Source organism: Telmatherina bonti, assembly GCF_933228915.1.
Source record: "Telmatherina bonti genome assembly, chromosome: 13".
NCBI lineage: Eukaryota > Metazoa > Chordata > Actinopteri > Atheriniformes > Telmatherinidae > Telmatherina > Telmatherina bonti.
Window position 1 is genome coordinate 21957030 of NC_136611.1, and position 13672 is coordinate 21970701.

The following is a 13672-nucleotide window of genomic DNA, read 5'->3' on the forward strand; positions in this document are numbered from 1 at the left end:
ACCTTTGTAGTTTTTCTGTGTTTTCTTCCACTGATTCTGTTGTTTCTTGGTTGAGATTTTTGTTCAAACTATTTGGAAATTAAAATTTAAGATTTGAGATATACAGGCAGGTTGTTGGGGAATCTGAGCAACCTCAATGATTTAAAGTTTATAAGACACATAAGATTTTAGCACAGTAAATTTCAATGTAACCAAAATAAGCTCCACTTAAAAACTGTCAGTGACTGTCTGCTTTATGGTCAATCAAAAAAATATTATTAGCATTTAGATTTTTAAATAATATGACAATGTTTACATTTAAGGACAAGTTTATTTAAGGAGCAGTTTCTTTATTACTGTATGAATCTCCTGAAAGTCACTCTAGCGCTAAGGTTTCAGTATCACTGGTAAATGTTTACATTATTTTATAATGCACTTTCTGATTGCCTATTTTTCTGCAAGTCATACTTAATATGTTTTTTATACAAGCAGACATGAACAATCTCATAGAATCTGATAGTAGCAAACCCTCACCACGCAGTTAACATGAATTGTTGACTTTCAAACACAGTCCAATTATCATGCGTAGAATTGATATTCTGCAGTTTAGAAGTAGCCTAAAGTACCTGACAACCATGTTAAGTATGCATATCCATGCAGTTAGCTAAAGGGGAGGGCCATACAGTGTGGCAGAGCACAGCATGCCCGCTGGTCTCCACAAGACGCTCAAGTGGCCATGCATGATGTCATTAAAAAGGGCCGAGCCATGACATTCCTCAGTGGATTATTGGGAAGTTATGGCTGGCTGGTCTGCTATGGAGGGAGGTTGATCGGATACTTGTTAATCGACAATGACACAATTACCGAGAGCAAAAGCACCTTTCAAGCTTTTGCGAGTGTTGGTATGTGTGTGAAATAGGAGATAACACATACACATATCATACATGCACATACACATACAAACTATTCATATATATATATATATATATATATATATATATATATATATATATATATATATATACATGAGTTCAATAATCTAACAGATACTAGTAGATACGTGGACTTTTAATTTACACACAAAACACTAGTATGTATGTGAACTGTACAACAACATGGGTGAGTGACATTCAAGTTTTACATTTTCACATACGATCTCCCTCTAACGCTCAGAAAACAGGAACTTGTTCTGCATTGGCAGGGACTGAAGCTGCCATGCGCAAGGTGAGCTCACCTACCGTTGCCGTGGCGACACCAACCAGAGGGAAAAGTCTTATAATGTGTGCGCATGCGTGTGCTTGTGTGTGTGTGTGTGTGTGCTTGTGTGTGTGTGTGTGCACTTGTGACAGAAGCTTTGGCTGAAAGAAGAGAGGGAGAAATAAGAGGAGGGCCTGCAGGAATTCACATTGTGCTTGGCTTGTTTAAAGGTGTATGCCTCACTCATTTACTCCCCTTTATCAGGGGAAAAACTAAGCAGGTCCATTTGGTTATAAAGGATATAAATTAAGTATGTCTACTGAAATAACGGGATGCTGAAATATTAGAGAATGAACTATGTGTTAAGCAAAAGTGTGCTTGTGTACCAATTAATATGTGTAACCAATGGTGAGTCAAAGATGAACAGAAAATTACGGAGGAATTGAAGCATACGAGCTCAGATTAACATGCAAATATAGACAAGCATGCATACTTCTGACATGCATACGCTTCAACATACTGGCAATCCTCACATTTGTCTTTGGGAAACCAGGCAAAATAAACTCCCTCACAACCAGCTGGTATTGTTGAATTCTATTAGGGCTGAAGAGCTAACTCAGGCTATGGGGGTCATCTGCTCATCAATGGGTGGTGATGGCCTAGGTTTGCTCCACAGCCATGAATGCACTGAATTCATTACCCCTGGTGCACAGATGGTGTCTGGCTGCCTGTCTCAAGTTCAAGTTCATGTCCAGGAGACACACGCACACACAAAAAAAGAGTGAGACATGGCCCAAGCCAGACAGACAGACGTTGTTGACTGAGACACAGCTATTGTTCCCTTTCATCAACATGATTGTAGTAGCCCCATTTGCTATCTAAGATGGCAGGGTCAGTTAATCACAGAGAAAAAAAACCCAGAAGAAAACAGACACATATAAACTGAGACATAAATGTGCACATGTACAAAAAAGCCTTTTTCCCTGTCCCAAACCTCAGCAGAAAGACACGTATCCTGCTCAGTCAAACTGGACAGAACAGATTTAACTGTAACTTGCTAATACTGCAAATGATACAACATTGCAGCTCTTGATATGACATCCATTCCGAGAGTATTAGTGTAAAACATGTATGAAACTACTCCGCTATAACAAAACAATATGGCAGTGGGCCATGATGAATGAGACAAATTACAGCCATGCTATACAAATATTAAAAAATAACACATTTGTGACCTCTATATTTACATCATTTGTTTAGCACAGAAACTGCCTTTAGCACATATGTATTATAAACCTGCTACCGCACCTGCCTTACACACACACACACACACACACACACCACAGAAGCACAGTGGATTCACATAAAAACCACAGACACACTCGCATAAAATGTGTTGATTGCTTAACGGATGAATATAAAAACTGCTTCTATGGGTTTCATGATTTTGTTATTCAACAAATCACGTGGTAAAAATGGTGACAGAGCTCTGCGTCTAGAAGCATATAAAAAGGACACAGCCAGGGCATAGGCCACAGGTGAACCACAACTGCTTACATACAAAATCAAATCACACAAATACATAAAAGCTGTGATGTGTTCATTCGTATACACATGAAATCTTTCTGTGTGTGTATGTATTCTTCACACAGTGAAACACCTCATTCGACCTGATTTCGAAAACAAGAATGCACTATCTAAACGATAAGAAATACAGTTTTAATTAGAGCTTATTACAGCCAGGTTATTTTTAAGGTCATTATGTTTTGGAGTTAAGGCAGCACAGAGTGGGGTGATTACAAAGCACTAGTGTAAAACAAGTTAGAAAGATACACAAGCTAAAAACACCAATGAACTCACGGCCAATCATACAGCAGCTCTTCCAACTAACCATAATGTCTGAAACAGATGCAAGCAAGTATTATTTGTAACTGTCTGAGACGTGATGCTGCTCTCTCCTGGTAATAACACAACTCAGCACTGCATTGCAAATCCAACTGGCATGCCATTGACAAAGGTCTGTACTATTTTTTTTTAATTCTATGATTCTTGTAAAGTTGAACTTCTCACAAGGAGGAAAGAATCACACAGTAAAACACTCAGCACTATGAATCCTAGATTTACTGAAACACTGACTAAATATAAGCATAAGAAAGTACATTTCAGCTCAGTTATATTTGAAATTAAGAAAACACTCTATTTCCTGAAGGAATAAGCTGTAAGCATAGTGTGCTCAGGTACAAATTTGGATTAATGATGAGATGGTGACTTAGTGAAAGACCAAGTTCCCTTCTCTCTTTCTATCTGCTTCAACATTTTGTATAAAGTTACCCCCTTAAGTCTTTAAATTAAAAAAATAAAAAGAAAGAAGAAGTTTTCTTTTTCTTATTGCTCAAAGATTTCAATCGACTTAACCAATGATACTAAGTCTTGTTTCATTCATCACGGCTTGGGCCAAACTTTATTCTCAGATTTCCTTCTGGCAACAGACCAAGTATTGTGTGATGCCTTTGAAAAAGATTGGGAACAAGAGACACTAGTTTTGTCTGATGGTGTGAGAAAGTCTCCAACATACCTTTTCAGTCAAAGGCAGTGCTGAAATCAACCACTGTGGCTCTGTTTAACACAGCACGTGAATGATGCTTTGTTGTAAAAAATAAGTAAATAAAATAATATTAATAGTGCCTGAATTAAACTGAATTGTTGTTTCAGTTGTTTTAAAATTCTGACAATGCAAATAAAAGAATGAATTTGTTTCAACAATTAAATTGAAATGAACTTAAACTGCCAACAAATAGTGGATCTAGTTATTCATTTAATGTAATGGGCTATTTGGAGCACTCAGTTTGGAAATATATGAGACACAGCCTATACCATTTGTCAAAATTTGTATATTTCACAACGTTTTACAGTTCAGATGCTGGTGCAATACTTCTTCTGACTGGTAAAAGTATCATTTGAGAATGTGTGCTATCTTATTGCCAAATCTGGTTGTTTAAATCTGAGTGACCCCTGAGCTCCATCTTTGTACGTTTCTGTTTTACCTGCTCGAGCTAATTCTTTTTAATTTGCTATGTGTTGTTTTTTTTGTTTTTTTTTTACATTGAACTTGGACCCAATAGCCAAGTTCAACTTCAAACTGTGCAGGGCGTGTCTTCTATTCAAACAACCCCAGTCGTCTTTCTGCATTTTATCATCAACAGTCGAGGTAACGCCTGCATTCGCGCGCTCAAGTGGGGCCATACAAAATTAGAGTTGCACCACAAGCCTTTCACATTCATAAACCCGCATGGTTTTAAGGTAATGACCCCCAAGTCCTCATTATCAGTAACCTACAATTGGCGAGACATTAACGAATACAAGACCGTTACTACTCCAAGTTTGGGAGGGCCGCGTCGGCTGCGGCTGGGAAACGTCGCCTCTTTCTTTGGGGATGCAGATGAGTCTGGTGCACTTGACGTCTTTTCATGACCCCTGTCGCCCCCCCCCCCCCCCCCCCCCCCCCCTCCCATCCCCCCACACCGGCGCTGTCTGTCATATTGGACCTGGGCACAGCATTGCCACTTGCCCCACTGAGCGTGGGAATGGGATCGTCCAGTCGTTCACATCTCCTGCACTGCGGTTAACGGAATCAATTAAGCAGGCCCGACCCCCCAAACACACACACACACACACACACACACACACACCCCGACATCTACCCAATCCACTCACACACTCCCTCCTCTGCTCCCTCTCCTGCCACCTCCCTCCTTCCCCTAACCCTATCTCCACCACCCTCTCTCTTTCTCTCCATTTTTGTCAGTTCAGTATACGTCCTAATTATTACTGTTAGGAATGCCAGCGCCGTTTCCTGGCCAGACCCCATCATGCTGACACGAAGAGCGTGGAGGCGCACACGTGGGTTTCCTATAAGCTCCAAGTGTCATTCCTTCTGCTTCTGCTGGACCGATGCTGAAATTTTACACACATCAAATAAAATGCTACGTCTGGCATTATGTTGAAAACAGATTGAGAATTTTAACGAACTATATCTGATGTTGTGTGTGCGTGTGTGTGTTTTTTTTGTGTGTCTTGCCATCTTTCAACATGTGAGCAAGAACACGTGTTAGGAGTGTAAACAACAGTCCATCAAAATATAATTAATTACTTAATGAATTAAGCAGCCTTGTGTAAATTGATTGGATCTAATTTAACTTAAACTAGTGAGGAAAAAATAAAATAAATGGAATAAAGAGTAAAATAAAAAACAATAACTTCTTTAATCTTGGGTCCAGGGGAAATCAGTGTGTCCAAAAGTCCTCGACGAGTCTGGAAGTAGTTTTTACTTTCGGTTATCTAGCTTTATGACGAGCAGAACACTCATACAGCTAGATAACCAAAGATAACAACCCACTCCCCAGTCTTCAGCAATAATCCAACTTGGAAGATTTGATCTTCTTGTCTCCAAGTTTCCAGCTCTCATCACACGAACAAACTTCACAAAAAGTCAACTGTGTCCTTTTTCCAAATCACATTGTGCATTATATCCCTTATATTCCTTGACTGTACAGGACCACTATAGCACAGTCCGAACTGTTAAACACCCAGTGAAGAGGACGACCGTTCTTCAGGAAAAAAAAAAAGATTCATATTTCCAATATTAATGTCACTTTCACTTGACATTAGCCAGTATTACTGAGTTGACGTAGGCCTGAAAATCGCCGTAAGGTGCATTCATCCTTGCACAGGGGCCCTAATTTGCAATGCAAATACGCTCAGTCCCACAAAAGGCTCTTTCGCCTCTATTAAGTCGTCGTGGCAGTAAGCATAGATATCCTGTGAGGCCGGCGGAGAAGAAACACGGCAGAGAAGGGGGGGAAATCCGGTTTCCTGTGGAAAGTGCAGTAGCGGCAGGGAATTACGACGCAAATGTTTCGGATTATGAAGATGGGAGCTTGTTTCTTTCTTTTCTTTCTCTTTTCAGACAGAGTGTCAAGTTGTCCGTTTGCGTTCATTATGAAGGCACTTAAGGAAAGATGAAAAAAAAACAAAACAAAAACGATGCTTCTGAGCCATGGGTCCGTTCTGCAGGCTGCATGGTCTTTCAGTCTGAAAAGAGTGGGGAATAGGGGCCATCCCCGAAGGATAGGGGGGCTGGGGGTGGCCAAAATATGGACCAACCCCGGTGAGGTCAAAGGCCTTGGACCACGACAATGTAACTACGGTGATGTCATAAAAAAAATCGCAAAGGCACCCTCCTTTTCGATGTACAATCTTCATCCATTACAACGATCGCGTCGGAATAAGTCCGCCTCTCAAGGAGCAGTCCTTCCTCCTTCTCTCTCATAGGGATGAAAACGGATGACAGGGGAAACATATGTTTGTTTGTTTGTTTTTTACACAGAGTGGAAGCGATTCAACTGCTTTTTCATGGAAGATACGACCAGAAATTGCACATCATGAAAGCATAAAAACGAACCAACTCAGTGAGGAGAGCATCCTGGAGGTGTCTCTAGCCGCCAGCGTCCTCTGCTACTGTTCAGTATTCGCGAAGACATGATCGCCGTTTGGCTTATCACTTTCCTTCTCACATGAGCCGCAATTGTAGAAGTTACATTGCTCTCACGTGCTCGAATTTGCGTCGAAAAAATCCCTTTAAGGCTCTGGTGTGTGGGGTTTTTTTTTTTTTTTTTTTTGGTTTTTTTTCTCGTTATCGTCGCATCCGATGGGGTAGCTACAATGGTATTCCGGTGGGCTGGCGATGTCGCCTCACACGAAATGAAGCCCCTGCGCTCCGCTCTGTGGATGTTCACCCGCGCTCACTTTTTCAATAGAAACGTAAGTATGTGACCAACAGCTCGGCTCAAATGGGTCAAAATGGGGAATCTTTGCAACTGAGTCCATAATAATAAGCAGTGGAACATGTGATGAATCATGCGCAAGAGCGTGCGACTGCAGGTTATCCGGTGCGTTCAAAGGAGCTTTTACTTAACTTTTTATTATAATCTGAGCAAAGACTAGTCAGAATCCAAAACCAAAGTAAGTCTCTGACAGTGTGACATGCTCACCTGGCACGTGTGTGTGTGTGTGTGTGTGTGGCGGGAGGAGAAAGCTGAAGACAAACAGGTGTGACAAATTTAGACCACGCCGTTTGTGCATGGCTTCATCAGCTGTCTCATTTTTCCTCTTACCATCTGGCGTCTGTGCACCTGAATCAATTTGAGATAAGTTTACCACTATCGGTGGGAGGAGCAAAGTGGAGGTGTTTTTAATTAGCATAAAAAGTCATGAGTCGTATGCATTTCATTAAAGGAATACCTTGCACACAGTCCTGTGTTCCTTAACCACTCAGAGGCACAGCTAGTGCGTCCACATTTTCATTTGCCTCTCCTCCGTTTCTAAACTTCATCTCATTTGCAACATATAAGCAACCACATTCTTGGGGCCCCATTGTTCAGATATCCATATATGCAGAAAACATTTATAATCAACCCATTTACGCATACATAGTGTCCATCTAATTGTGTCAATATATCCACAATTTCCCCTATACAGTCATCTCACTTCACTCTTTTTAATGCATCTGATTAATTGCAAATGTCATCTTCAAATCAACAGCATCAACAGTACTGTGCTCACCTGATTATGATGAAAGAGGCTTCAGAGGCCTCCCACACAAAGGCCACGTTTTAATTACGGCACATCCTTTAAAAAAAAAAAGCGCACAACCTGCTGATCCCATTGGAATCACATGTTCTGCACAAGTAACATAACAATTTCGAGAAATGTGAGCATATCCCAGGGGGTGTTGATACTGATAGCGTTGATGTTTAAATACACAATAAAAACACATGCATAAGTAATAGAGTGGGGGCTTTGTTATTTTACACGCACCGTGACGATTTTGGTGACGTTATGCCTTCAGTGGACAGTGTAACTTTATTGTTTCACTGCAGAATTTAACTTATTTGTAACTAGAATAAAATATCCCAGAAAACTGATTTGTTTTTAATCCGTTTTGATAGTTTTTTTTCTTTTTCACCCCCCCAGACACTGTCTCATATTCTTTGCCTCCGAACCCACACGTCCATTCTATCCCCAGTTCATACAAACTCTTATAGAAACACTCTTCACCCACAGTGATATGTGGCTTTCATAATATTATTAACTGTATTTTTGATTGATCTAATGCACGCATTTACAAACAGATTTTCTTTTTCTTTCTTTTTTTAAATAAGAGAAACATATGCTGATTTGGTTTCTGTGGAAATCGTGGGAGAAAAAAAAGAACATCTTGTACAGAAAGATCAAATTATTCTAAATGTATTGAAGTAATCACATCCGAAGCAGATTCCTCTAAAATAAATCCCATAATCTGCGCGTTGAAACTCCAACCTGCGTGAGAAAACTCACAAACTTCACATAAATGACTTAAGTTTGTGGGACCTCAAAACAAACGTCAAATAACAAGAAAACACCGCTACACACACGCTGTCTGTGTATCGTCGCATCCGATAGCCTAGATTTAACTTTTGCTTACCAGCCAAGCTTTACACCAGGCACAAAAGTTGCACTTACTTCCTACCGGCGAGTCAAATCACTGGCAGCGATCAGAAAGCATCCCACGTCGGCGAGGAGAGCAGCGAGGTCCGCGTGCACCGTGATATGGTACGTATATGTTCCCCTCAAAAACAAAAAAAAAAAAAAAAAAAAAAAAAAAGAAAAAAAATCCCAGCCGTATTATTTGGTGGGGGGGACTTTAAAATAGTCGCTACCATTCTGTAGCCTGCATTAGGCGTACTACAGCTGCTCTGTGCAAAGTATGAGCACATCCCGAGCACATGACAGACGCAGACAGGGAGAAAGAGGGAGGGATGGGGAGAGGGAGAGACACAACTTTCCCATAACGTCTACAAGCAGCAAATAGAAAAAGTGCATGCTCTCAGAGTGTGCAAGTTTTTTTTTTCCTTTTTTTCTTGTTGATGGTGGGTCGGATGAGGAGGGTGATGATGATGATGATGAGGAGGAGGAGGAGAAGGGGTGGTAGTGTGTGTGTGTGTGTTTTGGGGGGGGGGGGGGGGGGGAGTCCATCCTTCTGCTGTGTGAGGAGAGGACGTGCTCTGAAATTCAAACAAGTTCCCTCGGTTCTTTTGTTGCACGCACGAACTAAGGCAGCATTGTTCGCGGTTTTTGGCGTGGACCTCTCCCTCCTTTCCCCCGACCAGGTTGCGAAGTGAGCCTCGCAGTTGGATGGTAATGAATTTGCTGCAGGCGTTTCCCTAACGCGCTCTGACAAACGGAACGCATTTACTGCTTTCCAGACAGAGGGGAAATGATTTGCTACATGCAATTCCCAAAACTAAGTCTGGAATGAGGTCAATTATGAAAAAGGAGGGGAGACAACTGGAAACTTCGGTCAGGAGGTATTGATTGAATCCATAGGAGGATAGTACACTTTATGAATCCACATGGCTCCCAGTATGCCCAGTAAGAAGTATAAACCACGCACAAGCATTGCAACTCTTAGGCTGGACAGGCACATATGATTTTGGGAAGAGAGAGAGAGAGAGAGAGAGAGAGAGAGAGAGAGAGAGAGAGAGAGATAGAGAGAGAGAGAGAGTAGGAAAGATTAGACTTTTAACTTAGGTTTGTCACGAGGTGCCCTATTTGTCACCAACCTGCAGAAACGTGCTGTCAGACAGTTCTCATGGCAAAACATGCTTTTTGCCTTTGTGAATGATATTATAGGCTTATTGATTAGAAAAAAAAAAAACAGAAGTAAAATGTCATCATTGCTCCAGAATAACACTTTTCCTTCGCCTTGCTTCATGTTACCTGCTCTGTCGGCCGGTTTGTTGAAAATCACAATTTTAAGATAAAGTCTTTTGTTTTTGTTTTCTTTTCTTTTTCTTTCTTTCTTTCTTTCTTTCACAAAATCGACTTTGACTAAAAACATAGCAAGTGTAAATGGAGCTTCAGACACCCTCTTTCCATTTTGCCCCCTAGCCCTCCCACCCTTGCCTAATTGCAGGCGTATCCATTAGTGTCTCCCGGATTCACGTTTTTTAGTTTAACAACGGGGGCACGTTCAGTGACGTAGACAAGCATATCCCTACGTGCAGCCATATTTAAATACATCAAGGCAATTAGCGCATCAAAATATGCAAATCCTTCTTACTACATAGTCCGCCCGGCCGCGGTCGGAGTAATTTCCCCCCTTAGCCTGTTGTCAGGCGTCTGAGTGCAGCTTTGAAAGCCGGCATAGAATTGTTTGTTTTTACCAAGATGCTTCGTTAATGCGAGCGGGACAGAAGGGAAGCGCGGAGAGAAGGAGAGCCGTGGCTCCTGCATGGAAAACCGCCCATGCGTAATGAGACGACCAGCTCCGCCATTCTCAATTCTCCGACGCCGTTGGCTCTGGTGTGCGTATTATTTTTAATATTGATGCATATTCAGTGGATAGATTTGCATTACTTACCAATGTTTACTCCGACCATTTAAAAAGAAAAACAAATGGTTTACTGTTTAAACGTATTCATGGTGTTGGGTAATCTTTTTGTGGCGACATTTATTGCCTTGGATTTCTTGTTGAAATTGACGGGGGGTATTTTGGGTACAGTAACGTGATAGTTACATCTCACAAGCAACATTTAAAAAAAAAACAAAAAAAAACGGGACTAATGTAAATGAGTGAGATGATTTGAATACTCAGATACAGTATGCGTGAACAAAGAGCTCTGGTGGGGGAACAACAAAAGACATTCAGAGGAGGACGTTTGAAGATAGATCCTGCGATCTACTAACAGAAAGTATGGTCAGTTCGAAAACTATTACCTAAAAGGTCCCGTGCGCAGTTTGCGGGGGGGGAAAAAAAGTGACGCAGTGTTACAATATGAGCAGCAATTGCTCAGGCTGTTTCCCCGGCGTTCGTGCACGCGCTGTTGGATGCTGGGGACGGGAGCGCGAATGTAAGTGCAGCACTGTTGAAGGTATGATAAAAAAAAAAAAATAGTTTAATGTTAGCAGAATTTTACGTTAAGTGGGTGTTCTTTTAATTTCCACCCCAAAAATAAACTGGTCATCGACATATTTTTTTCTTTAATTCAACATCCCTCTGTAGTCTGCATTGACTGAGATAATCTATCTACAATATATAAACAAAGAAATAGAAAAAACTTACCTTTAGTTAACAGAACGCTCCAGGTGTAAGCTGCTGCTTTGTGCGACTTATGGATCAACTTGGTCCAGGAGCACAAACTTTCCTCTTGCGGCCAAAACAAGTGCAGCCCCTGTAGGCTACTCCCCCTGTCAGTGAACCTTACTCCAATGCTGCTCGTGACTTAACACCAGTGGTCAGACTGGCTCACGTAAACACAGTGAAAGCCACGGGAGTCCTTTACGCCAATATACTGGGCTTCTCATCCGACTAAACATTCGGTGATATTTGGTTTTTTTGCCTCCTCTTGTTAAATATTAGAGTGACAGGTTACCCAGAGGTCACTCTTTAGTTATAAAAGTCAGACATGCTCTGTTGCATTACCTAGTTTTCCATCAGCCTACTACAACTGCACCTTAGCTCTTCCTAAAAAAATGCACATTACCATTAATAAGCCATTAATAACAGCGTGAAGTCCAATAGGTGTTTCATTATGCGGATTTAAAAGAAAATAATTTTCTTGTTTTACCTTTGATAAGGAACACATATTTTTTCATATATCTGAAGAAAATCATTTTTTTCGAGTTGTGAGCACTGTAGCCAATCTTATGACTAATATTGAAAAGACACGTTTATAATTCGTTAAAAGTAGCCAGGATTTTCAGGCTGAATGACACAAGCTTATTAATCATTTTTATGTGCTGAAACCACCAAACGCCTGTTTTTCTTTTTCTTTCTGTGTGTGTGGGTAACTTTTCATCTGTGTGCTCCCAATTAAGGGAGACAGCAGCGACGTCAAGGCATCAGAATTGGGTTTTTATATGGAAGAGAGAGATTAAACGGCTCTGGATGGCCACTGTGTGTCTGTTAATGAAACGGTGCGGCTGCATCATGGATGAGTTATCAGGTCGCGTGCACGAACAAACCGATTAAGAAAAAAAAAAAAACCAGAGAAAGAGATGTTAAATTTAAGGAAAAATGTCATCTATCAGCTTACACGACTAATAAGGGAAACTGAAATAGAAGAAATCTTTCTTTCTAAACAGCAAACATATTTACTATTTAATGGGGGCATGGTAGTCTGGTCTGGCTCACAGAAACACATGTTTTACTGGACTGAACCTATGATAATGAAACGCACTTTGAAGTTGGAGAGATTGTGACTGTTTCTTCCCTATTTTGCTAGATGCAATTATATTATTATTATTATTATTATTATTATTATTATTATTATTATTTGGACTGCGTCACATAGGCTGCAGTTTATAGTTGCCCATCATTGCTTTCTCCAACGGACACCATCCCAAATCGTTCAGATTAGTTGACACTAAATGATCCGAATCACATTTGTGAACCAGTGATTAAAAAGATGACTTTAGTCACCTTTATGAGAATATAAGGTCTGGGAAATAAATCTGCAGCAGAGCACGCCGGTGATGACGATGAAGGGTGAGTGAATGTAGCCAAGACGACTAAACGGTGACATCTAGTGGTGGATTTGGGGAATACCGCTTCACAATTAATTGACCAAGCGCCCCTTGTCCTGTATTTTCAGTTTTTTCCAAAAACAAAACAAAACAACAACAAAAAAAAAAAAAAAAAAAAAAAAAAAAAAACCAAACAAAAAAAAAACAAACAAGAAAAACCAAGTGCAGTGTAATCATGGATCGAATGTACGATTTTATGCTGAAAGTAAAAAAAAAAAAAAAAAAAAAAAAAAAAAAAAACAGTAACAAAGCCACACTTTACCAACGTTGTCAGCAAATAATATGGATTTAAGTCTGAGCTAATAAAGAAAGGCTGCTTTTGTTGGCTTAAAGGAAATGTTGGCTATTATAAACATTTACTCTTAGGTTTGTTTGTTTGTTTGGTTTGCTATATTATTTGCTGACGAATACATTGTTTTTCAAAAGAAGATTTCAATGTGATATTTCATTCTGTTCCAGTCTAAACCCCATTCAGGCTTTTTTCCCCCCCTGTCTGTGTGGCTTTTAAGAGCGGATGTATGACGTAAGATTTTGCCCATTTTGTCCACCTGTTTTTAAAATCTATCAATGAGATTTTATTTTTGACTTACCATCAGGGCTACCTCCTGCAGGGGAAACATGAAAAAGGCTTCATTTGAAAGAAACAAAGAATGATGCTGCTTCAAACATGTAGCCTAAAATGTATTTTGTGGCGATCTAACAGAAATTTAGTGATTAGGAGACATTGTACAAACATGCACTTAGATCTAATCTAACCTATCAGAAATACTAAAACATGTATTATAAACCAATAAACTTCTCGGCAAAGACTACAGCAAAACCCCCCATAATGCCATTATCACAATCGCTCTCTGTGATATATTGTTGAATC